General features: G+C 35.0%; 1 protein-coding gene and 1 long non-coding RNA gene across 2 annotated transcripts in view; both read right to left on the bottom strand.

Annotated features, from left to right (window-relative positions):
• The window catches only part of LOC109363961 (uncharacterized), a 38,490-nt gene extending 37,224 nt beyond the window's left edge, over positions 1–1,266 (bottom strand). The window contains exon 1 of the long non-coding RNA XR_014880867.1: positions 1,045–1,266. This is a non-coding gene — a long non-coding RNA (uncharacterized LOC109363961). The remainder of the gene's footprint in view (positions 1–1,044) is intronic.
• Positions 1–27,171, bottom strand: part of GPC5 (glypican 5) — a 657,195-nt gene that overhangs the window by 361,144 nt on the left and 268,880 nt on the right. The gene's annotated exons all lie outside the window — the stretch shown is intronic.

The raw sequence follows: 27,171 nt of genomic DNA on the forward strand, positions 1-27,171 counted from the left end.
CATGGTGAGTTTATTCATTCATTCATTCATTCAGTGTAAGGTTTGCTGGCTCATGTTACTTAGCACGTTATTAGCTATCCATATCAGCATTAGGAAAGCAGATATTAGTTAAGCTGATCTGGGGAACTAGACTGCTGTTCCCATACAGTTCTGCATTGCCTTGTGCTATACAGATTTACCAGCTAGCTCAGATATCTTGCAACAATGCTGCACAGATATTACAGCCTGGCTTGAAAACAAAACAAAACAAAATAAGAAAACCCACAACCTTTTTTCTTAGTGGTTAGAACTGCAAGCAGAACTGTCTCTAAAAAAGGAAGACGAGCTAAGGCTGAAGAAATGACAGAATTGGGGCTGGGACCTCATGTCTAAGAGCGAAAAACAATGAGCCTGTAGTGCCAACCGAGAGTGTGTATCCCAGAAGAGGTTTTATCTTTGGAGTGGCCCTATATGATAGTTGTGCTGTTATGACTGGTGCTAACAATTGCATTTTATGGGTATGGTTGCAATAAGAGTGTGGATTTAGCAAAATATACTGACACTACAAGAAGCATATCAGCTTTGCATAGAAAATAAAAGAAAAAAAAAAAACAACCTTTAACTACTCTTCTGTGAAAATATTATTTTTCAGTTATCAAAACTATTGTTAGTGTCCTGGAAAGATCATAAAGAATAAAATATATTTTTCAAAGAAAAGGTATTTTGGGGAATCTCATCCAAGCTAGCCTATTTTAAGAGAGAATGTATTTTTTTCCAAAATTTCATTCTCTAACTGGTTCAGAAGCATATGTGTCATGGAGTTAACTAGATCAATTTACGCCTGCGACAGGGGGCAGTAGGCCCCTGCCCTCCCCTCCCCACCCCACAAAATGGGAAGGAAGGGAGGAAAACAAAAACAGTGGCAACAATCTGTGGAGGAAAATTTATTTTACTAACTATGATATCGGAATGCAAGATAACACAATATAATACAATCTGATTGAAATTGAGACTAATAAATCAAATAAAAATAGGAGAGAGAGAGTTCCCGAGACCGATTCAAACCTGAAAAGCTTGGAATGGCCAGGAAAGCACCTTCCAGCACCCACTGCCAGGCACTAAGAGACCGCCCCACCCGGAAGGGCCAGATCCCATGACTTCTGTAACTTATAGGGATAGGTGCCTGGAATTGGAGCATTAACACTTTAACTCCCAGTACACTACATGATGTTTTGATGCGGAATACTGAGAACCAAAACAAAAAAAAAACATAAAACCATGACAATATGACTTGTACGGTTAGAAACATCCGGAAATCCTGCTATACTAAATATGTTATTTAAGCTCAGATTATGGATTAGATAAAAACATACAAGTTTTGAAAAATGTTAATGAATACCATACTAGTAAGTGTAATAAAGGAATTGCAGGATCTTATTAAGGTGAAAACAATGTTAGAGTAAAGAAAGCAAACTGTAGAACAGCATAGAACACTTGATTTGAGGAAAGAAAGATCTCAAGTTTCAGTGAATAGCAAATATTGCTATGGAGCATCCTCTTGCAATTGGAAAAACTAAATTCAAGTTTTAACAGAACTTCATAAATTGTAAAGATACAAGTCATTATTTTCACAGAATCACAGAATGGCTGACATTGGAAGGTACCTCTGAAGGTCACCTAATCCAACCCTCCTGCTCCAGAAGGGCAGGACTATGAGCCAACAGTGTGCGCTTGAAGCCTGGCAGGCCAACAGTATCCTGGGTTGCATCAAAACAGCAGTGGCTAGCAAAGAGAGGATGGTGTTTGTATAGCCTTGACAAGTACAAAGTATAATTGTTATACTATTGACAACTTCACAATCCATAAGTATATTCACTGTATGAGTATTGATAAGTTTACTGAACCTATTATAACAACATATGTTTGGTGCTGCATTATTGATTTTGACTACTTCTAATTGCCTTTCTAATACCTTTGATTCCCACTACAAATAATTATTTCTACTTGCAATATCTACTGCAAATATATTAAATATTTGCTTTCCTGGTATTATCTAATGCTTTTAATTTCTGTATATATCTCTCTTACTAAACAACGTATACTTGCTAATGGTAATACACAGTAATTTCTTATAAATAAAAATTTTATAGAATTAAGCATCTATGTTCTTGTACGTTACTGAATCCTACAAACCCAATGTTACTATCTCTGTGCACCTGTAGGCCACGTAACCCTTTAGACTGTGACACCATTGCCTCATATTCTCTCAATGACTACCACTGAAAAGAGTGGAAGCTCCATTCTCTTTTCACCTTCCTTTTGGGTATTTATATAAATTGATGAGATCTCCCATCAAGCCCTCATTTTGTCAGTCTGAACAGTCCCAACTCTCTCAGCTATTCCTAAAAGGAGTGATCTTTCGCTCCCTTCATCATGTTAGTCAGCATTCATTGGACTTTGTCCAGTATCTTCATGTAGCAAACTCGCCTGTGTAATATTTGCTTGATTGAAGGACCTCGTGCAACAGGTGGCTGATATGCAAAAGGGTGTGCAATATCTGTGAGGAAGAAATGAAGATCGACAGCTCGACTCATGTGCAACCTGCATTGAGTACACAATCTGTGGCCAAGTAGCCCCAGGGTGCACAACCAGCACATCCAGTTAGAGGGGAAGCCAATAGTGACGATAAATGGATAATTGCTGTGAGAAAGACTAACAGGAGGAAGAAGCCTGACTCAAAGCCTGAGGTGCCTCTGCAGAACCACTTCAAAGTTTTGCAGACTGAGGAGGAAAAAGAAACTGTAACAGGTAAGTTGGCAGAGCTGAGTAAGGCAGACAGACCAGCTCCTCATTGCAAGCATGTACCACAACTAAGAAGAAGTGATGGGTGATAGTGGTGAGTGATTCTCTGCTGAGGGATGCAGAGGCACTCATTTGACATCCTGATCTGCTATCTAGAGAGATACACTGCTTATCAGGGGCTTGCATCAAGGATGTGACAGAGAGGTTGCCAGACCTTGCATATCCCACAGACTACTATCTGCTGCTGCTGTTTCATATAGGCACCAGTGATACAGCTGTGAGAAACCTGAAGAATATCAAGAGGGACTAAAAGAAACTGGGAGCAGCAGTGAAGAACGTGGGAGCACAGGCAGTCTTTTCATTAATCCTCCAGATTACAGGGATAGAGAGCAAAAGAGCTGACGGTATTAAGAAAGTCAATAAATGGCTAAGGGTTCATTTCTTTGTGGTGTCACAGACAGGGCTTCAGCTACTTATGCCATGGAACTAGCTTTGAGAAATCTAGTCTCCTAGGGGTGCATGGGGCTCATCTTGCAGAGAAGGGAAGGAACATCTTTGGTAACAAGCTTTCCAATTTAGTCATGAGGGCTTTAAAACAGAGACCTTGAGGGAGAGGATCCTCAAATCATCCCACTTCGAGGCTGATGATGGTAATGGATGTTCTGAGCTTGGAGTTGGATCACAGGCCAGTAAGACAGCATCTAAAGTGCAGGGTAAGGGATCAATTGGTAAATCAGCCTCAAGGTAAGCCCAACTCAAATGCCTGTACACTAACACATGGAGTATGGGGAACAAGCAAGAAAAGTTACAGGTTTGCATGTGCCTACAGGGCTATGATGTCATTGGCATCACTAAGACATGATAGGATGGCTCTCACAACTGGAATGTAGGAATGGAATAGACGGGCATAAACTCTTTAGGAAAGAAAAGCAGGGGAAAAGGGGAGGGAGTGTTTCCCTCTACCTCAATGACAAGGTTCAAGATCATATAAATAACCTGAAGGTGTACAAGTCCATGGGACCCAAAGAGATCCATCCATGGGTTCTGAGTTAACTGGTGGATGAAGTTGCCAAGCTGCTATCCATCATATTTGAAAGGTAATGGCAGTCTGGTGAAGTTCCCACTGAGTGGAAAAGGGGAAGCATAACGCCCATTTTCGAGAAGGGGAAAAAGAAGATCCAATAAACTACAAGCCAGTCAATCTCACCTCTGTGCCTGGCAAGATCCTGGAGCAGATCATCCTGAAGGCCCTACGAACGTACATGGAAAATAAAGACGAGGTGATTGGTGGTAACCAATATGGCTTTAACAAAGGCAAATCATTCCTCATGAACTTAATGGCCTCTTTTGACAGAGTTACAGTATCAGTGGATAAAGGAAGAGCAACTGACATCTATCCGGATTTGTGCAAAGCATTTGATATTGTCCTGCACAACATCCTGGTCACCAAATTGGAGAAAAATGGATTTGATGGATGGATCATTCTCTGGATAACAAATTGAGGACAGGCTGAGAGGTGAGGCTCTTCAGCCTGGAGAAGAGAGGGCTCTGGAAGGATCTTACAGTGGCCTTCCAGTACCTGAAGAAGGCCTACAGGAAAGCCGTGGATAGACTTTTATAAAGTCATGTAGCAACAGGACAAGGGAAAATTGATTTAAACAGGAAGAGAGCACATTTAGACTAGATATTAGGAAGAAATTTTTAACTGTGAGAGTAATGAGACCCTGGACCAGGTTGCCCAGAGATGGATACCCCATCCTGGAAGGCATACAAGACCAGGCTGGATGGGGCTTCAAGCAACTTGGTCTAGTGGCAGGTGTCTCTGCCTATAGCAGAAGGGTTGGAACTAGATGACCTTAAATGTCCTTTGCAACCATTCTATGATTTTACAACAAGGAATTGCCAACAGTGTTTTACAATGAAAAAGTGGAAAAGATGACAACAGTGTGTCATTCTCAGCCATTTGCAACTTGGAAATATGAAAAAAAGAAATTGATACAGGAAAATAACACAATCATGAAACTTCTCAGACAAATACTAAGGCTAACAAGGACTACACAGAAATTACTCAGATGTTGACATTTGACCAAAAGTTTGCTATCACCTGTTAGTTGATAGCAAATTCATCAATAAATCATAATGCAGCATGACAAAACAGTATAAGAATATTTCTGTGTTTGGAACAGAGTGAAGTGAAACATTCTGCTGTAAATGATAAGAAAATGCTTTATATTCCATTACTGAATATGATAATGGTAAACGCCAACAGATAAACATTTGAAATCTGATTTAGATATTATTTTTAAATGGTAAAATAAGAGCATTGAATTTTACCACAGCTTAAACTAAAAGATTGTTGTAGTTATGTCAGAAAACACACAGAAGATAATCAGAATAACTTTCAAGGAAGAACACTGAAGTAGTAAATCAAGTTGCAGTTTGGATGACTTATGATGATTCTTTAAAAAATCTCAGACTACAGTGTAAGATCTGGGGAATTTAAAAAACTGTTCTCCCCAGTATTTTAAAAGGCAAATTGGTTGTCTAAAGCAACTGTGAATCTGTTAGCTTTACATCAATCTCATGAAAAAGAAAATGATATGAGATAAAATCTATAACTACTTAACAGATGGCGGTGCAACCATTCCAATTTAACATGGCTTATATATGTTTCCTAGAAGAGATTTATGCATATTTGTATTCTGATGTGCACTCATGTTTATGTGGCACGTATGATAATTTATATGTATATATTCATACAAATAATCATCATTTAATGCAAAGAGAACTACTGATAAAATAATATTTATATAGAGTAAATTACTGAGGTTTTAAAGGTACTTAGTAACTGACCTGTCATTCATTTCAGCCTTGGATGATGTTATAAGGTTAGATTAAACCACACTTTTGTCATCTTAAAATGTATGAATCACCTATTCAAAGTGATATACCTTTAGAAATGCTGATCTCTCAGGAAGGAAAGTATTTTTGCTGTCTGCCAAAATGCAGGAAAAAATATCTTTGGTGATTCATGTTAAGATTTGCCTTCTTAAATTTCTTTTTTCTTTAGGAAGGAAGGATGTTCCAGGCTTCTATTTCCTTCTTTTTCCTGCTTGCTTTCACAAACCAATAACGTATACACATGACAGACTTGTACATTAGCCGTTTGCCACTAGAAACTCATTTCAAGACACTTCTGTAAGGCCAGACTTGATTTACTTGCTAAAGAGCTAGTACTGCACCTGTTATGTGAATTCCCTGTCCAGAAACAAGTGAAGCAGGAACAAGGAATGCAGGTTGGGCACACAAGTGAAAACCTTCCTAATGAAACAGCTAGCAGCAGTTTGGCTAGAACAAAGTGGGCACATCAGTTATTCCAAACATGACACTAAAGGAATGCAGTAGAACTGATAAAATATTTTAGAACATTTGACAAGGTTGTTGTTTTGTGTTTTGGTTTTTTTTTCTCTCTTTTAGAGAATGAAGTAAAAAACACAATTGCCATAGAAATTCTACCCTGACTTATAGCAGTTAAAAATTGTTGTAGGTTCATTTTTTAATAAGGTTAAATTAAAGGTCTTCAAAAGATAAGGAGAATGAGTATCAGTTCAAGAGAAATAAAGGTATGTGGACTCATCAAGCAGCAGTTCTGAGAAGCTAAGTCAGTGGAGGAAAAGGAAGATTCTATTTACTTCTCATCAGAATTCTTCTAAATTCTCATTCAAATGACTGTTGAACTAGTTTGTTTTTCAAATCCACTAAATGCGCTCCATAGATCCCACAGATCTGTAGTCTCATAAAAGTATTTATAAATGTATTTTTCATTTATAATACTTGCCTTCTATGAACTCGTTCATATTGTGCACATGGATTTCTTCACCCCCCTCCCTCCCCAATATGAAATGTAGGCATTACTTTTGCAATCTTTCATGAAATGACTAACAAAATAAATACATCCACTAAATGTTGTGTAAGGTTGTGGCACAGTGTAATCGCCCCCCCTACAGTCCACACCTCAGTATTCTGCTGAAGAGATTTTTGCAAGAAAGCACTAAGATGTTAAGGAGTGAAAGAGTTCCAAGAATGTTGTCAGATACATGTTGAATATTAATCTCACATGGCACAACTTTCACGGCCTCATATTAAGACTGAATAAAAAGCAAGTCCAGCTCTTCCACTAATTCATTAATAAAAGTAGTACTTACGTTTACAAATCTTGCCCATTCATACTTGTCCATTACATAATGTAAGATAAGTAAATCCCTGATCTTCTTGTCAATATCATTAAATGTAATCTGGTATCACTGAAGTATTAGCTTAGCTGAACTTCAGGAAATCTTTACTAAATCTGCTTTGCTTAAATAAATGCTATTTTTTCTTTCTATTTTTACTGATTTTTTAGCTTCTTTGGCTCCATCTCTAATTTTCCTTGTATTCTCTCTAGAAGGGTTACAAGGAATATAAGTATAATCCATTATTAGACTACTCTAGACTAGTCTGACTACAGTTTACTCCAAGACCTGGAATTAGCCTTAGCTTTGTACTGTAGCTGCTCTGTAAACCCTAATACCTAGATGTACCTACAGGTACTTCAGTGCCTTCCACATGCCATTCATATCATTCTGTTCCACAAATGCAACAAATTGTACCAGTTCACATAATCTTGCTTCTTATTTTCATGAGCATTTACTGCAACTGTTCTCATACAAGTCAGAACCAACTTCTATAGATGTAAAAGGAGATTCTTGCAGTATTTAATTGCTGATTTGTCATATACTCATCTCTAGGCCTGAAATGTTTTAAGAATTTCTTAACAACAAATCAAGAAAAATGGTATACAAAGAGACAATTCAGAAGGCCAAGAAATGAGATAACGCTTGATTAAAGGGTTGGATCTTGTTCACAATATTACCTCATTTTTTAACTGGCATTTTAAGCACTGACTATTTTGTCTGGGCAACTAAAAATAGTGAACTAGCTATAAACTTTGAAGAATACTTTACTTCCATCTCCAAAATCCATTTTCTCCTTCAAATTCATTACACTCCATATGTAATTTACAGATAGAAATTGAAGCTAGCAACTAACTAGCAATTGAATAGATCTCAGAAAATCAACTTATGCTAATGGAGAAATCATTATATTCTCAAAAGAATCTCTCACTTAAAACAAATGATACTTGAATTGGAGCAGAAACCAAGCCCAGTTCCTTTCCTAGGTACAAACATTGCAAAAACAAAAGATGCTCTGTTTTGGTTGCTCAGCCATTTTATACTACTATTACTTGTGAGATATTAAGACTTTTCAAACTGTAGAGGAAAAGATCTCTCATAGCCCTACCTCAACCCAGCTCTTTCCCTAAATCTATTCTTTGGTGAAATAGGTGGAATTGAAACTCCACAAGTAGAAGAAAAGCTGATAACCTTCCTCTACGCTGGTATATGTAGCGTTTTTTTTTTTTAGTCACGGTAATATAGGCAATTTCCTTCATCACTAGAGGTAAATGATGGAAAAAGATGTATTTGTTTTTCTTTTGTCTATTGGGTGTACTTTTAGCATTTCTAGTAAATCAGACCACTAGAGAATATAAATAAAAATATACTAATGTCCGACCTCAGTTTCATTTCAATCCCACCTAAAGTACTGCACATAATTTCTGATTCCTGCCATTTTTGTTATCTATAGATAATTTTACCTAGCTTCTCATCTCTTTTCCACCTCTCTGTTATATTTCTTTAGCTTCAACAAAAGTTAAATAATGAGCTTTCCATGAGCTATACCACCTGCATCCGTAAAATCAACAGAAAGAGTCAGAATGGCAACAAACATTAAAGGTACATAAACATTTAGATTTAATTCATTTTCTCTATAAACCTATTGTCTTTTTTTCAAAGCTACATTTTTTATTTTTTTTTTAAGTGAAGAAATAGAAATTCCTGTTTTTCTCAGACGGGATCTAGTCTATCATCTCAAAGCCTACACATTCAGCTTTCAGCATTAGTCAGAGACTCTTGCTAATGCAACTTGCTATCACTCAGCAACTAGCCTCAAAATAAATAAAAGATGACGTGATACAAAATACGAGTAAAGACTATATTATCTTGTGGGTATAAATCCTTCTGACCTTATCCAGTTAATCACTTTAATGCTTCATGCTTATGTTGTCTTATTTGTTCTTGAAATTATTAAACTTTGCTAAGAAAATAAATCATCACAAGTGGATAAAAATATTATCATTCACTCTAACTTACCTCTTTCTACTTTTATTCCTATTGTCCATAGAGAATGGAAATAAATTTGAATTTGGAGACGGCAATTTTCCTCTTACAAGACAGATGTCCCACCACTTTCTGTTCAGAGTTTGCTATTTCATGATTCTACTGTTTGTTATAAAAGAAGCTGAGAGTTGCTAGTTTCTATTATTAGATTTTTATACATTTTAAGTTTTTGGACCTAAACCTTACTAAAGTATGTCTTTCATTAGTTTGTATTCTGTATGATTCATAACATATACTGTGAGATATTGTGAGTACATAATAATAGTTAATTCCATAATTTAGGGAGTATTACAAAATTACTAAATAGAGGTCAACCATTTCAAAATCATGACAGCTACTCTGAACACAATGCCTCCTGCTTTATTATGTTGGCACACAAAGTTAAATGCAGATGTTGATGATATAGCAGTAGAGGTTGAACCTTCCCACCAATATTGCATTATACATTGTTTCTGTGTGACAGATGGCAGCAGAGGGGCAGTCTGACAAAACAGAGTCTGACATGGAAGTGTATATAAAGCAAACGTATAGAACTGAATTTTTCCATATGGAAAAAATTTAGTTTTTCAGTAAGCCAAACAATGAAGCTGCTACTTAATCTTGTCATTGACTTCCAATTTTATGCTCACCTGACTAAGGATAGCTAGATACTGTGGATTAATTGAATTGAGCGTTCAGCTGGAACCATTTTAAATGATGGAAATCCAGACTGATATTTAAACACATCACCCCCTTCGTCTGTATAGTCCTTCTGCTACTTATAACTTTGAATATTCAACAAGTCTGATGGATCTGAAACCTTTAAAGTCAATGAGGGAAACTTAGCTAACTTCAGTGAGCTCAAACCATGTTCCTGATCAGAACAGTAAAACCTTTTTTCCCCTTATCATTCCTTATTTCAGCAATCTGGAAAAAGAAATAATTACAATTTTAATTAAAGGTTTAATTAACAAACATAGTTCTATAACAACATTAAGCTATTCATCTTTTTAAAAAAATCTCACAGAAAAATAAAACTTTTTTTTTACAGTATCACTTTAACCAATTCATTTACTCTCATACTCCTTGCTTCAAGATGCCACACTTGTTTACACTCAACTGTAATAATAATATCTTTTCCCTTATATAGTAAATCAATGGGAAATGCTTCATTGATTTCAGGTGAGGGATAGTAGAGTCTGAACATCAAAGGGCAAAAAGGAGACTCAACCAAATTTGTTTTATTGATTACTATTGACCATAACTGCAAACCCATTCACAACTTGGTTACAGGAGAAGGGACCTCGGCTTTCTCCTTGTATTGAAAAGAAAAACAATTCACACACAAGTAAGGCAGTTACTTGACTAGAAACACACTAGTCCTGCAGAAATTTAATTTACTGAGTTTAGCAAGGGCAAATTGGCCCTCTCTCTCTATATATATGCTTAAAGTAATCCATTTTTTTTTAAATATAAATATGTCAAATTATTATATCCTTCAAAAGGGATCAGCTAACCTGAAATCTGTGCACTTCATTAGGCAGTACTATTCATTTTCTCAGTATAAAATGAAATTGTTGCAATCTAATCCACACAGTTAACTAATATTATATTTTTAATGATAAAAGGTTACTTAATATAAAAAGGGTTTGTACATTAATACATTAAAAGCTGTATTGCATTTTTTTTGTTTATTTTTTTGTTTATACAGGAAGAAACTATGAATAATCCATGCTACTGTCAAATATTCTGGACTATTTTCCTCAGTGACAAACAGAACAGTCACTAGTACTTTCCCTAGCCCTTCCTTACTTTGTTTTGTTTTTCAGTAGCCCATATAGCTTGGACTCTAGTGGGTCTTGATGTAGAGAATGATATTGAGGTGAATAAAACTACCAGTGTGACACACTTCACTTAGCAGAGCTGAAGGAATAAATGAATACAAGATATGTTTATACTCCCATAAAATCTAAGGCTACCTGAAATCTGTTCAGTCCAGCATCAAATTGAGAAGATAAAGGACTTCAGATTCACAGTCCCCAGTAATAGTTCCCTAGATACAAGTAAGAATTCTTGAAGCACAAACAGGTATTATGACCTGTATACCTTGGTTTTCTGAGGTAACCATAGCAAAATCAAAACTGGGACAGATTAATAAGAGACAGCATCACCAAGTCACCATGCTGGCCCTAAACCCAAACAAAGAATTCATCATTCATCAGTGACTATCTTCAGTCACTGTTTTATTCCAAATTAACCTTTTATATATGAATACAATGTTTCAACAGTCTGCCATTATGGAATATGCTGCTAGTCTGCTTCCTGAACAACTCAAATAGAGCCAGCACGAAAATATGTGCAGCGTCATATGACAAAGGAAAGAATGAGGTATCCAAGTACTGTGCACAGGAAATGCATAGAAGGATATGCCTACAGCGCACAATTAACATAATTTTGTGACTTTGATTGAACAATGATTCAATTACATCAAGAATCCTATTTATTTCACAGTCACCACTTATCAAAATATGTTGTATACTCAGGCAGCCATGTTGCTCAGAAAATAACTTACTCTCAGGAGAGATAAGAGATGATTGATTGAAGTCTCCAGTGAGAATATTTTAACCATGCATGCTTTATTACAGCATACCACACTTTAGCTTGTGTTTATAAACATGCAGTGCTGAGCAATTCCAGATACACAATGATGTCTCTGCCTTACATTATTATTACAATATTGTGACTTTATTAGCATGTAAGCCTTTTTCCATTAAATTCTTTGGATCATATTCAATTCTAATGGGACTCCAAGAGTTTCACTGAGCAAGGGGATGAAACAATGTTCTATGGTCTAGTGAGATTTTAGCTCCAAGTTAAGAATTGAAAAAGACTTGAAAACAGGATGCTTTCTGCTGCTGAAATTAATGGTGGAAAATCATGCTATTTGTAAGATATAATCTGAATTTACAGTTATCTTAAATATCAGATTCATCTAAACTTAATTATACTTTAAATCCACGTAATACTCTGTAATAAATTTTATACTTGTAATGGATAGGCTCAGCCCATTAAAACAATAACTTAATATTATTGAAAAGAGACTAATTTAAAATAAAATCAATCTATGGATGGAACAAATGTTGAATTCCAGTAGTCTAATATCTCAAACACAATATACACTTTCCAAGGGCACCCCTTATCAGTATGCACCGTATCATTCTACAATATAAAATATACTGAACTACACAGTCTTTTTATTCCAGGACCATGGCTTCCAAGAATTTTCACTGGCTTTATACAGAATAAGAATTAATTTAAATCAAGTGGAACTTTAACAAGAAAGCCAAAAGAACAAACAAACAAACAAATAAAAACAAAAACAAAAAACACCAACACCAACAAAAAAAAAACACCAGCAACAATATCAACAACAACAACAACAAAAAAAACTGAGAAATTTGTTTTGGAAACACTTTTAATTTCAAAAAGTACCAATGACAAATGACAGCCTGTTCTGGGCCAATAATATTTATGTCAACACTTTCAAGTGAAACCTGTGTTTCTAATACATTTTCCGAGCACAGTAAACCTGTTGTCGCAATAAACAATCACAGTATTTTTAGATTGTCCTAGAAACAGGAGTTAATACTTGTCAGCTTTTTTTTTTTTTTTGCTTTTTTTTTTTTTTTTCTTTTCTTAACACAGTTCCTAACATCTCAGGAAAGCACTAAGAAAATTTGATGCCACACTCCTGACAATTAATTAATTCTTTCAAGGCTGGCTCCATTGGAAACTCTGATTTAATTTCCCGTTTACAAGTCAGCATTTTTTGTTTCTAGCACTTCTGTGGAGGTAGCAGTCAAGTATTTCACCTCCTCTTATAACCAGTGTTGTATAAAACACAGAACATGATAAACTGATTTAAAAGTTATAGATGCAAACTCAAATGGGATTACGGTTATCACATTGATTTAGTTTTTGCTGCATGTATACGTTTAATAACTATTCTACCAAAATTAAAATGAGAGTTCTTGATAGTGCCAAAATGGCTCCATAACATAGGATTCATGTTTTTTATTTTCAAAATCAGAGAACAAATTTCTTATGCTGAAATCTTCTAGCTCACTCAGCCTGATCTCTTGTTCATCTTCAGTCCTCACCCTGAGCAGAGGCATATTCAAGGATCTTGGAGGGCATTATTTTCTTACTTGATGTTTTCAACCCAAAGTCTTTAGCTGGAAACTGTTAAAGTCTTTCATTTCACATGCAACCACAAGTAATGTTCTTTCCATTCAGAGCAAATTGGAAGCACAGGACAACTTCATATCCAATTTTCATTTTAAATCCAGAAGGTAAGTGACTGAAGTATTAAGTATAAGTATTGTATTAACAATAGGCCTCAAACCAAATTTGATCTCTAGATGAATTTCACAACCCAACATTATATTTCATCAGTATTTTATCATTAGCAAAATATGTATGATCATTAGTGAAATATGTATCTTGGATAAAATAACTCATTAGCAAGAGATGTATCTTCGATAAAGTGTTATGAGAATGTATCAACCTTTCCTTCTTTAGAAGCATAGTGTCAAGGCCTAGTCGTACACAAACTTCCTTGGTTCATCCCTCAGCCCTGCACAGGCTTGAGGTGGAATCGAAATGGAGAATGAAACCAGGTGTTTCCACCTAATTGTCACATAACCTTGTTTATTCAACTATATAAAAGCCGGACACCCTCTTGCAACCAAGTTGGAGACCTAACCTACAAGTGAATGCACTGTGTAGGATCTCCAAGTTGCTATGAAAGGCTCTCCAAATCTTCGCTGCAACTGGGGCTCCTCAGCAGTTGTGGATCTGGATGATGGTAAAGTATTAGGAATATTGGTGATATATCTTTCTTAATCACTATCATTATCCTGATGTAATAGTTAGGTGCACTGCCTTGTTCTGTATTATTCTGGCTGTATCATTTCATGTGTTATCTCATTGCTTTAAACTTAAGATCAATGTCTTTCTTTAACTTGGCATCTGTGACCTTTGTGCTGACCTTGTCTGCTAGCAAAACAGTGATTTAAGAAGTCCTCTATTCTTCATAAAACATGGACTCATTTTTTTTCACCTTGAAGCTTTAGATCCACATTTCTATAAACATCATGTGTAAGTATTTAGGACACATTTTACTTCCACAGCTGAAGATCATCACCCACATGTTCACATGCATGCACAAATGCTCATTATAGTAGAACAAGCACGACTCTTGTACTTTACTGATTAACATACTCAAGTGAAGAGTTGTACAGCAGGCACTTCTGAATCTGCTGTTTAAACAGGTTAAAACTAACCATAATTTTCTCATTTCATATCCTAATATATTTAATAATAAAGGCTATATTATTGCTTGTTATATGCACATAAATTGCATATACACACTGACCAAACTCCTCTTAGCTGTTCCACATCTTTTTTTTCCCCACCCCTCTCTCCTTTTGACATTACCGATAGGTAAAGACCTTAAATAGCACTCATAAGAACTGATGTTTTACACATTGGAAATGTAAGGTTTGTGTCATATATCTTGATTCCAATGCAGGTACAAAGGACTACAAAGTAAGACTAAGTTTTACTTCTTATCCATTTTATATCACCTGTAATATAAAGCTTACATAATAACATAGAGAGAAAGAGATGAAGAAAGAGAGAGAGAGGGGATAAAAAAAAACGCTAGTTATCCCAAACTGATCTATTCAAGTTCTGTGGAGTCACATAGTTCTCCAAGGAACATGCAAGTACTGTTTTGATTTTTTTCCTTAGTTGTTACTATTTGAGTTATTATTAATCTTTTCATGAAAGAAAACACCAAGTATTAGGATGAGAATCAAAATATTGCACTGAGTACAATGTTCTACCGTACTCTTCTCCAGCAGGACTTCTGCCGCTTTTTTTTTTTCTTCCCCCACTCTCACAGTCCTTAAAGTGTCAACAACAGCCATTTCTTTCTGTTTCTGGTAAAGTATTACATGGATAGCAAACAGAGTTATATCTTGTTTCTCCAGAATTCACTTTGAATCAGTTTCTTTATGAGGTTATTCATTACTCTTTTCCTCTCTCGATGTGAGTATGCTATGCTCATTTAATGCATATTGTTAGTGCTGATATATTAAAAAGCATCTTTTTACTAAAGAACATTGCTGTAAAAATTCAGTAGATAATCATAAGTTGTAGTTATGTCAGACACCTTAAAAAATAAAGAAAAATCTCATTATTTCACCCCTTTTACTGAAATGCATACTTTTTCTCTGCATATATTGAAGTAGTCCATTACTGAACTGCAAGTCTTTATGAAATAGTAAATGGTGATCTCTATAAAGTCCTGGAGAATATACTGGAGTTGAAATAGCTCATGACCTAACCATTGAATTACTTTAATTAAATTGTACAACTATGTTAAAGACCAGGATAGTTTCTAAGAGTTTTGGAAATGTCAATGCAATTACATAGTTGAAACTGCGCTCTGCATATATTTTTTCTATTTACTTTACATGGGAAGATGTGTTAAAGATACTAGGATATATTGATCTGTCCACATCAACAGCTTAGCTAGATATCAAAACTGCCTTTGGAAAAAAAAAAAAAAGGTACTCTTAGGACATATTAATAAACACCAGAAGGTATTTACTTAAGAGATCTAAAAGATTTAAAAGATTATATGATTGAACTGACAACGATCACATGTTATCTACTACCTAAAACAGCTTTAGTACTTGGGGACAGGGAATAGCAAGTGTGATGCCACTAGTTTGGTACTCCCGCAGTATCTTGAAGCCTGTAAACCTGATTTTTCTTCGGACTACAGAAACTGCAAAATACAACAAAATTAGTAGATCACTAAAAAAATAAAATCTACATAGGAAGAGTCAATATTGCTTTAAAAAAAATAAATAAAAATGAAGCCTTACTTTAAACGACTGCATAGAGGTCTCTTGTAAAACCATGTAGATAATCAAGTTTTCACCGAACCGTTTGTTCCTAGCACTCCTGGAAGTGTGGGGCAGCTTTAGCATATACTACTGCCCTGGGCATGGTGTGGATCTTAGCAAAGCTGGATCTCCAGAGTGAGGTGGCTGCTGCCATAGGCTAGGATGGTAGAAAGGCCTCACGGTGGAGCATTGGGCCGTGCTGGCATGTCAGATGAGAGCTGCACTCCATTTAAGATGTTGAGGTGCTGAATGAAGGAAGTGAAGAAAAGAGCAGTTTACATATCATAAAGGCAACTGAAAAGAAGATTGACAGAGTCACTGCTTTCCAATTTCCATTTCCTTCCAATACTTGATAGGAGCATATAAGCAGGACGGGGAACGGCTGTTTACAAGGGTGGATAGTGATAGGACAAAGGGAAATGGTTTTAAACTGAGACAGAGGAGGTTTAGATTAAATATTAGGAGGAAGTTTTTTACTCAGAGGGTGGTGACACACTGGAACATGTTGCCCAAGCAGGTCGTGGAGGCATTCCAGGCCAGGCTGGATGTGGCTCTGGGCAGCCTGGTCTGGTGGTTGATGACCCTGCATATAGCAGGAGAGTTGAAACTAGATTATCATTGTGGTCCTTTTCCACCCAGGCCATTCTATGATTGCAGAAAGTCTGCAAAGGCAACAGAGACACACAAAGTAAGCTAGGAAGGAAAGACAGACAGCTGGTGACGCTGGCCACATAGGTAGAGGGAGGTAGCTGTCAAGGAAGACAGAACTTCCAGCCCTTTTCCCAGATTTGTTGCCCTTGTCTGAAAAAAGAACTGCACACAGTTTTCAAGGTGAAGCTGCACTGATGCTAAATATAATAAGAGAATCACCTCTTTTGACTCGCACATGATGCTGTATTTAATGCATTCCAAAACATATTTGCCCTCGTGGGCACATTACTGACTCATATCTCATTCTGCTGAGCAGCTGTCCATCCACTTGTCTCCCAGCCTCTATCTATGTCTATACCAGTAATCATTTTTTCCCCTCAGATATGTCTAGCTACTTATTTACATATACATTTTTCATATATTCCAGACTGAATCTTAATTTCTAGGCTGTCATTCCTAATATAATTATAAAACAGTAAGAGAATTCTCAAATAATTCTTGCTTGCTTTGAATACAGGTTCAATTAGTTAAATAACATACTTTTCTGAACAAATTTTTTTTTCTGTGTTCTTCTTTTTCACTCTTTGTTAGTGTAGTCTCCTCTCCTGCATTTCATTATCACTCACAGATTGTAGCAGTAATAAGTAAAGAGATGTTTTTTTTTGTTCTTTTCTTTTTGGTACGTTTTGTTCTTTGTCTTTTTGTTTAAAGCTAAGGGTTTAATAACTCAACTTTTGGAAGGTTCTTCAGATGAATGTTCTGCTTTGGTTCTGTTTGGGTGCAGTAGCTGGATAAATTATTGTTAAGGACACTATTCCCTTTTAAAAGTAAACAAACAAAAAATTCTAGCTGCAAACTATTACACAATGATTGTTTGTTTTCTAGGTGAAGTGAGAAGTAGAAGGACATGAAAAGAACTATTTATCTGTGTCTCCAAGTTCCTTACCATAGAATTGTTCACATACTCAAGACAGGAATGAAATTTTTTCCTAATCAACCTAATCTGCAACGTAATCTCATCTTAATCTGCAAGATTTTGGATGTCAATGAGAATTTCTAAAATTCTATTTTAAAAAGAAGCCATGCTTGTAAAAACTAACTTGGGAGGCCAGTCTAGACCAATATTATTCCATTATCCACATGGTGTAATTAATGTATACAACATTCAGATCTAGCCTACAAGCATGGATTTATCTCTAATCCAGGAGTCTAAACTATCACTATAGTCAGTGAAGAACCAGTCAATACAATCAATGGCGTTTACAAAGCTGTTTTTGTCACTGTATTTTGTTTTGTCACTGACTGTACACAGACATTCAATCAACTGTTTCCTTAGACACTATTTTTGCACTGACGAGTTGCTCAATGACTGCAGACAATGGTTTACTGTTATCTGAGATGGCAAAGATTATGCTGCCTGACCTACAGCTGTTGCTTCTATATGACACTTGTATGTCCCATGTTATATCTGCCAGCCACATGTAGGTCTCTGAGGTATATGTATACTAAATTGTTTTACAATCCTGTCTATGAGCAGCTTCACTGTCTTAGATATAAATTGCAAAGGAGGTAAATTGCACGATGCACATTTCTTTCCAGCCTACCTCACGCTTACCCCATCCCCTCTACATCATGCAGATCAGGATATTCAGGGGCACCACGCAGCTCTTTCATTATCAAGTACTACCACCACATCAGAGATCGGGGCTCAAGAGTAATGAGTTATTTTCAGGTTACAGTCTCAGCAGATTCTGTTAGTGTATAAAACTGACACACTAATACCAGTATTTGGACATAACCTTAGAAAGCAAGGTCAGTGATGGTATTCAAATTCAGAATGTTCTCTAAACACATTAATAACATGCTTGTGATGCAGAAATATTTATTCCAGGCAATTAAGTAGTCAAAACCATAGACAAGACTGACTTAAAGTCAGTACAAAAACTCTTTTTTTTTTTCTGGAGAAGTAAATGTTTTGATAAGTAAATTATTTATTACTACTGGCTTTACTCTAATTATGTGCAGTGTGTTTTAGAGCATACAGGAGTACTGCTTTTTCAGCTATTTACATTTAGGAATTATATTGTATACAATATATGAGACAGCTGTTAAGCTTTTACAGATAGGAAGGTTGGTAGATTGAGAACAACATTATTCATACTGACAGGTACAAATTAACATGACAACAAATTTTCACTTGGAGAATTTTACAAAGGCAGCATTCAATTGTAAACATTATGATTTCAAAAATTTAAGACTTAGGTGTCACTTGAGTACTTACTTTAAAACAGCTAAAGGAGTTTAGGTTGTTTCCCTAAACATCCATTAAAAAAATAAATTAAAATGTCATTATTGGATACTCAAAATCTAAGATAAGAGTCAGTATAATAAGCACTTTAGGTTATTAAAATTAAATTTCAGATTTTTTTTTGTTATTTTTTTCTAATATTAATGCAATTTGTGATTCACTTCCTTATGACAAAGAAAAATATTGTCAATTTTAATTTTGTTAGTCTATTTGAGTCTTTTAATCACCGTTCTTTGCTTCACTTTCAGCTGCAAAATGGAATTAGAATAAATAATGGAAGTATTTTGACTTTGGATACAAATGTAACCTTTTTTTTCTATAAAAAGACTGAATTTGATTACAAATAGCACTAATTATCAGAGTTTTATATAATTGTTTTTTTCAATGCAGTATTTGATCATATAAAAGCAGAAGGAGAGTCTGCAAAGAATATAGAAAATCATTTTCCTAACATTTAAAGATATGTTTCTACTGATATGAATAAAGTGATCTATATACCATTTATTTATTTTTTTAATTCTAGAAGAGAAGTGAGTGTGTGTTTGGATTATGTTTCAATGTTCAGCATTATCCAGATTATAGAATTAAGGGTATATTTCAGAAGAAAAGGAAACAGCGTGGATGTCGTGTTTACCTGGCTTCTTGAGAAAGGAAGTAAGGCAAATTATAATAATGTATTTTATCACTGATTGATTAGTAGCCTTTGCACTGTGCACTGTTACACTGGAAGTTACAATGGAATGAGATAATACCTAAGTTTTTAGATGCCTTAAGATAACCAAGTATGCAACATTCTCACTAGTCTGGCAGATGTGCTGTGGAATGTGTGACTAGTCTACAAACTTCTGTTGTAGATGCTACAGGCTAGGCATTTCAGATGGCACAAGACATTTATATGCAGTAAAATGAGTTCTATGGACATGCAGTATGCTCAATTCACCTTCACTCAACCAGTTTCAACTGAATCCTGCCCATTGTAGCTGAGAAAATTATTTCACTGAGTATATATGTGTACATATAAAAACTTACACTGTAAATTTCTGAATCTAGAAGTGAATTCCACTGTTGTTTCTGTACAGTCTGAATGATTTATGAAAAATGACCTTATTCTTTGATTAGAATGTACTTGCTTTTTGCCAACCACTTTTTTATTCAAATCCTTAATAAAAACAAAGAGACAGTTTTTCTTCTGTCTACTGCTGTTTGGCTACCTAGATTTCTTATAGATATTTTAAAATATATAATTCTTGGAAAACTGAGATTTCTCCAGTTGTTGTTTATGTTGAATAAGTGATAAAGTCTGTGATGCCTCGATCCCTTCTTTTTGCAGTATCACCATTCAGTTTATACTTGAACTAATACCTGCAATTGCAATACTTTACATATTCAAAAGCAGCATTTCCTTTATTAATCCTTAACCATCTGGATCAAAAGAAGAGCTCTGAAACTTATGAAACTGTGAAAGTTGTTTCTTTGGCTTTCCTTTTTTTTTTTTTTTTTTTTTTTTTTCCTCTCCACAGTGCAAAAGGAGCTGTCATTAAGCTCTGTTAACTAAGTATAACTATGATCCTGTTCCTTATGTGATTCTTCGTACAGTACAAGCTGAATTGCTGTTTCAATTCAGTGAACTGCTTATCTTAATAGTTGGATAATTGCCTACTTTCTTTATTTCATGAATTAAATGCATTCTGTTCTTTATCAGAGTCTGGAACAGTGTATCTATTTTCAGAATCCCTTTCTTCTATATTGGGCTCAGAACTGTATCTACAGAATTTGTGGGTATTTGTTACCATACTATTCAACTTACTCAATTTCTCATCCTAAAAGCTGCCTTCCATGTTGGTCTTTGACTCTAAAATTCCTTCTCCTGGTGAATTTTCCCTTCTGTGACTCCCTGCTACAGATTTTCCTGGTTGAAATTGATGTAGCTGTAGTGTTCTTAAGTGTTCAGAATTTTATAATTGCTGCCTCAACAAACATTTTGTCTCTGGTGGTAAATAATCTACTAAAACGATTCCAAAAGAGCTTTGATTTATTTGACTGGAGCAACCTCTCCCAAAGTTCAACAACAGCTTAACATTTTTAACTTCCTGTCAATTGAAGAGTTCTGGTTGCTGAGGAATTCAAATTCATATCCTGGACACAATAGGACTCAAAGAAAACAGTTTCTCTATGAGTGTTAAATCCCTTTCAGACAAATCTTTCTTCATTAACATTCTCTTTGTTACTTTGCCTTTGTTACTTTGTTACTTTGCCTTTTCTCTCATTTTCTCCAATCCATTCATTCTTTTCTTGGAAATAAAGAACTCCCCAAAAAGTGACCAAAGAAAATTTTCTTTCATTTATGCCAACATATGCCTTTATTCAGGCTGTGACACTACTCTCAGTTTGAGGGAAACGATGCTATTGTTTCAGTCAACTAGCTCATCTGAAGGCCTTCCAGACCTTCAGGGTCCCCCCTGAGGGGAAAGTTTTATTTTTCCAGAATTATCTTTCAAAAGACCCCTATTCTGAGAATAAATCTTGCCTATATTAGTTCTAGGAATCATGGAGTCACATTCATTTCTAAGATGGTTTAAATGATGATGCTGGAGATGTTACACAAAGCAAGTTTTTTGTTTGTTTTTCTTTTTGTTGTTGTTTGTTTTTGTATCTGTACTTATACTTTTCCTATTATTTAGCAACACTTGTGGCTTTTTTCTCCAGTATGCTCTTTGCTAGAGTATAAAAATTTTGAGTGAATGTAAATAGTCTTGTAAATAGCCTTGTTCTAGCATAGGTAAGCAACTTAGTCTTATTTAAAATAGAGGATGAGAAAAGCTATAAGCAATCCCCACAATTTTCTCTAAATATGATTCTACAATGACCACTCTGGCACATTTCATTCTTTTGGTGTTGATTTTCAGTTACTGAACATACTCATTAAAAATCTCTTTGGTTGTTCATAGCTGTTTCATGGAGCTTATTTCTTCACCAACATTTAGCTGCTTGACTATCAGTTCTTTTATGTTTTACAATGAATTGTTTATATTATTAAGTGTAATTTATGGACAAGGCTGACTGTTATCTCATTTGCTTGCAGTGAAAATTAATTTTTGATAATAGCCTCTAGTGTACTACTCTTGTCAGTTACACAATGAATTGCTCAGTCACTGATTTCAAAGACTATAAGAAAGTATTATAAAATTTGTAAAGATTTTAATGTTTTAATACAAATGAAATGACATAGCCACAGAGGCTACTTCAAGGAGATTTCTGCAAACTGGATTCAGAACTATATTATCCTGCACTTGATGCTGCTGTAATTTCATTTTCTCTTCAAATTTTCCAGAAGAATGAAGTTTTAGACAGAAAAATCTTGGGTGAACTTGCTCTAGAAATTAGATGTCTAGTGTGACCATTTGTTTGAAAGTTATTTGAGTTATTAAATTACTTTCAGCCAGAAAATTACCTTAAAATTTTTAAAAAATATAGGTAACTTAAGTTCTGATAGCCACTTCACCACTCATTAACACATTGAAAAGGAGAACTTCTAATTCAGGTTAAGATGATTTTTGTCTTTGACATCAATAAAAGCCATGGAATACATTGGAGAAATGCAAAAGGTAAGTGAAAATCAGCAAATACAGCAGACATATTTAGAAGGTAAATTTTATGGACTAGAGCAACATAAAGGGTATGAAGTATGAATATATTTTTTAACCGAGAAAGAATTCCCTCAGGCAAGATACTGAGGCAGGCAGACAAATAAAGGCAGACCAAAGAAGTTTTAGTAGAGCACATAGAAAAAAATGGTAATGTAGGCAGGAAGGACACATAGGTTTGAATGAAACTTGCATATTTGCATCAATAGGAATACTGCAGGTTTGAAAAGACAGGTAAGAAAAAAAAGACTTAATACTGACTTGAAACCCTAAAATCTGTTGCTTCCCCAACATCTATCTGTGTACTTCTCCTTACATTTATGCTATAGTTTGGAACCTTTTATTTCAGTAGAATTAGTTTCTTTTGCATCTAACTTACAATAAAACTACCTGCTTACTACATACCATTTTTAAAACACTTTTTTTTTTTTTTTTCCTATTAAACAAATAGTAAACTAATAGTAAAAGTCTTTAAAGCAGTAGTATAAGGGATCCCATTCTTCTCCCACTGAAAGTAGCAGTAAAATTCAAAATGTTTTTAATGAATGTTGTCAGCATTAATGGATGTTAAATTACCAGAATACATTTATCCTAAATCTATAGAAATGAATTCCAGTATCAAAAAGGAAAGCAAGAAAAACTGTACAGTGTTAAAAGAGAAGAGTGTATACAAATCTAACATATATTAATTACCAGTCACAGGTACCAATCTAAAGTCCAGATGAATAAACTGGAAACGTTGGATTTATATTGCTGAGTTTTCCATGACTAATTAATTCTCTTATCTACAATTACAACTAATGAATTTCCATTTATTCTCCTGCCCAATTTTGCAATTTTTTAAAAAGCTCTACACTAGTCCCATTCTATACAATGGTATGTTCTTACTGAAAATATGTATTTATATACACATACCAACATGGAACTATACTTGAAGAACTTCTTTTTAATTCTATCACTAATAATGTTAGGATGGCAAATAACTTCTTTTGGCAAAACATTTGGCAGATCAAATTATCTTTTAGCTTTATCAGACAGCATGAGAATACTAAAAATTTAAACTATATCCAATCATATCTGAGAGTATGATATGGCATGTATATATGCAAAGTCTGCTTCTTATTAGGAAACTTCTCATCTCTGTAGTTACGTACATACACACAAGCATTAATTATTAATTTCTCTTTTTATCTATCTCTCTTGTACAGTTTCTTTTTTCAGTCTCATCCCATTCTTTGTTTCATTCGGGGTAAATGTTGTCTTTCATTCTTTTTCTTTTTCTTGCCAAAATTTTTATCTAATTTCCAGTGAGTCTTTTTCACTTTTATTCATCTTTTATACTTTTCTAGATCCTCTGCTCCCCTTTTCTTCTCTCTTCAGTTCCTAATTTCTATTCAGCTTTTCTTTTTTAATAGTCTTTAAATGAGGCTTTTTTTTTTTTTTTTCTGAGTTGTGAGGGTCTTCCTGGGTAGTTGTGAGCTACATGCAACACACACATATAAACATCACATGATAGCTTAAGGACAGATTTTTCTACAAAACTTAAGTCACACTTTAATTCATTTAAAAATGACAGCAATAAATGAGGCTCGGCAGAAAAAATCTGCTTCAGCATATTTGGGAGTTGTAGTGAGAGGATATATTACTTTAATAAATATCTATTCCATTCAGTTTCAGGCTTATTTTGGAGCATGCCTCACTGTCATTCTTCTCACATTCTTCCCTATGTAGCACTTCTTGCATATCTCAAAGTCTGTCAATAAGAACTACTGCAGCATTCCATAGACTTCTGTGTCTTTTGTTTTCTGCATATATATCAATTTGTTAAACAACCAAAATCTTTGACAACTTACACAACAGTTCAGCTAATAGTCCATGCCTTAATGCATCTTATCAACTGCAAACATCTGCCTAAAAATGGCTGTGCTTTCATGACTGTCAGGCTCTAGGGGAAATGTGAAGTTAGATGTCATTTTCTTGATTGGGTTTAAAGCAAGGACTGAAAGATAAAAGATCCCTGGCTCTAAGCAGCAAGCCCATGTAAATAATTTATAGTCTAAAAATAATGCACTATTCAACACTCACAGGAAGGAGTCTTCTTTCTGCGTCTGTTTCCTAACTATTCCTTTAGAATGATTCCAATTAATATTCAAAGATTACCAACTTTCTATCTATAAATGAGTTGCTTATTAATATTACATAAGCTGTCCTCCTTTCTTTTTAAGAGGCAGAGCACAACATGCTGTAAATGGTATTGACAAGAAAATACATGGTCTGGAACTGTAGTGAAGCTGTTCACCATTCATGAAGTAACTTACTAATAATAGTTGTCTTCTTAGTATTCTAAGAATATTATTCTTATTAATCTTATTCTAAGTATAGCACTAAAAGAAAACTCTAATGCTAAGGCTTAAGATGGCACTGTGATTAAAAAAAAAAAAAAAAAAAAGAACTGTTATAAATGACCTAGAATTTAATTATCTTTATGTAGCTACATATATATACACTGCTCGTTTTGACTGCATATGCACAAATAAGGTATGTACTTTCTGTTGGCTGGAAAAAATCTCATTGTAAATATCTAATCTACTGACTATAGCTATCAATAAATAACAAAAGAGCATCCTTCCATCAATATGTCTTTGGGGATAAAGGACAACTATTCAAGTCAAGCAGGACAAATTTCAAACAATTAACAACACTTTAACTTGGTGGTCAAAATCTTACTAGAAGTTGCATTTCGTAATTTTATAACTTAAGGAAAAAAAAAAGCAAAATAGCTCACATCAATTTGTCTAGAGCATGCAAGAATCAAACACAATAGAAATAACTGTAATGCAGTGCTGTATGGAATGCAACTTCATAACTATATGCTGATTATTTTGACAAGTTCAGCTGTTCGATATTATGCCTGACTGCTTCTTTATGGTTGATGGTGTTTTTTTGTTCAATATGACAAGCCTAAATGAATTTGAACCCAAGTGAATCAAAAATCTGATTAATTTACTTTGGATAAAACCCCTTACGCACAAAGTAAATGTATTGCTGTTTTTTTGTGTGTGTTTATGTGTTTTTTTTCTCAGCTTCTGCCAATTCACTGACCACCTAGAAATACAACTAGTTGTTTCATATTCCATAATTTTGTAGAGGTCAAAAAGACTCAGACCCTCTTCACAAGAGTGACCAAAGCCATCTTATGGCCAAAAGTTAATTTTTAAAATAAATAAAAAGTGACCAAGTATTTTAGGAAGTATTTTAAGAAGCCTGACAGGATTTTTAATTTGAGTTTAAAAGGTACCTTTCCTGACTGGGGATGAATAACTCCACTGATTTCTATACTTTCTACTTAAAAATATAAAGATTTCTTCAAACTGTGCTGCCTATGTTTCTGCTGCCTTGAATATATATGCAGATGTGAACATGGATGCTTGTACTACACAGTCAAGGACAGTGTCTCACTGTTGCTCAATAAACCTTGGAATAAATGGAGAGGTAGAAGCCTCCAGTTTATTTCCAGTAATAAAAACTTCTGTACAGCATCTTGTAGGTATTTCCACAAATTCTTCATGGAGCAATGCCAGTTTAAGATAAACAGTTGAAAATCTGGAACAATAAATAAGTTTCCAAACATCTGCAGCAAGAGCAACCATGACCAAGTTCTGCTGTGGTAGAAGAATAATGCTGCTGAAATTGAAATTCAGGTTCTGGAGGAGTTTACTCTATGCCAGAACTTTGATTGCAATAATTTATTTCACTTATCCTACAAGTTATTCTTTGAAAGGGAGACACACAATCGCTCTTCTCCACTCTTTTGCAATGAAAGCAGACCACTGTGGTTTTCTGTATTCGACATTATGCACATCCCCTCTTACAGCCACTTTCTGCAAATAATTCCCTGAACCTCTTCTAATAAAGCATGCTTACCACCATCATTCCACATAATCACAGCCAAAAAATTACAAGATAATTGAGTTATTGAGAAAAACTGAGATAACTGAGAGGAAGAAACCTCTGGAGGTCATCTGCAATTCTTCTGTCTAGGCAGGATCATGCTTTCTCAATCTTTCCTCATAAGAGAAGTGCCCTAGTCTCTGAATCACCTTTGTGGCACTTCATTAAAACCTCTTCAGCATGTTCATAACTCTCTTGTGCTGAGCTGAAAACTCAGAACAAGGTGGAGGATGGTGGGAAGGATCCACTCCTTTGACCTGCTGGCAATACTTCACTTATTGCTGTCCAACACACCATTAGCCTTCCCTGCGGCAAGTACATACTGTTGGTTTGTGTTCAATTTGATATCCAGCAGAGCTCCAACGGCCTTTTCTGCAAAGCTGCTTTCTAGCTGCATGGCACTTGTGTATACTTGGGGTTGTTCCTCCCTGGGTGCAGGAATGATGCTAAGTACTATTCCTTTTTCACATTTTGAAAATAAATTAATAAATTAATAAAAACAAGCAAACAAAATTCCATCTTTTTTTTTTCTCTCCACTTCCATCTATTTAAATTCTAATATGAAAAATTATAGAAGCAGTAATAGCACTGATAAATTT

Source organism: Meleagris gallopavo, chromosome 1 (genome assembly GCF_905368555.1).
Source record: "Meleagris gallopavo chromosome 1, MGAL_WU_HG_1.1, whole genome shotgun sequence".
Lineage (NCBI taxonomy): Eukaryota > Metazoa > Chordata > Aves > Galliformes > Phasianidae > Meleagris > Meleagris gallopavo.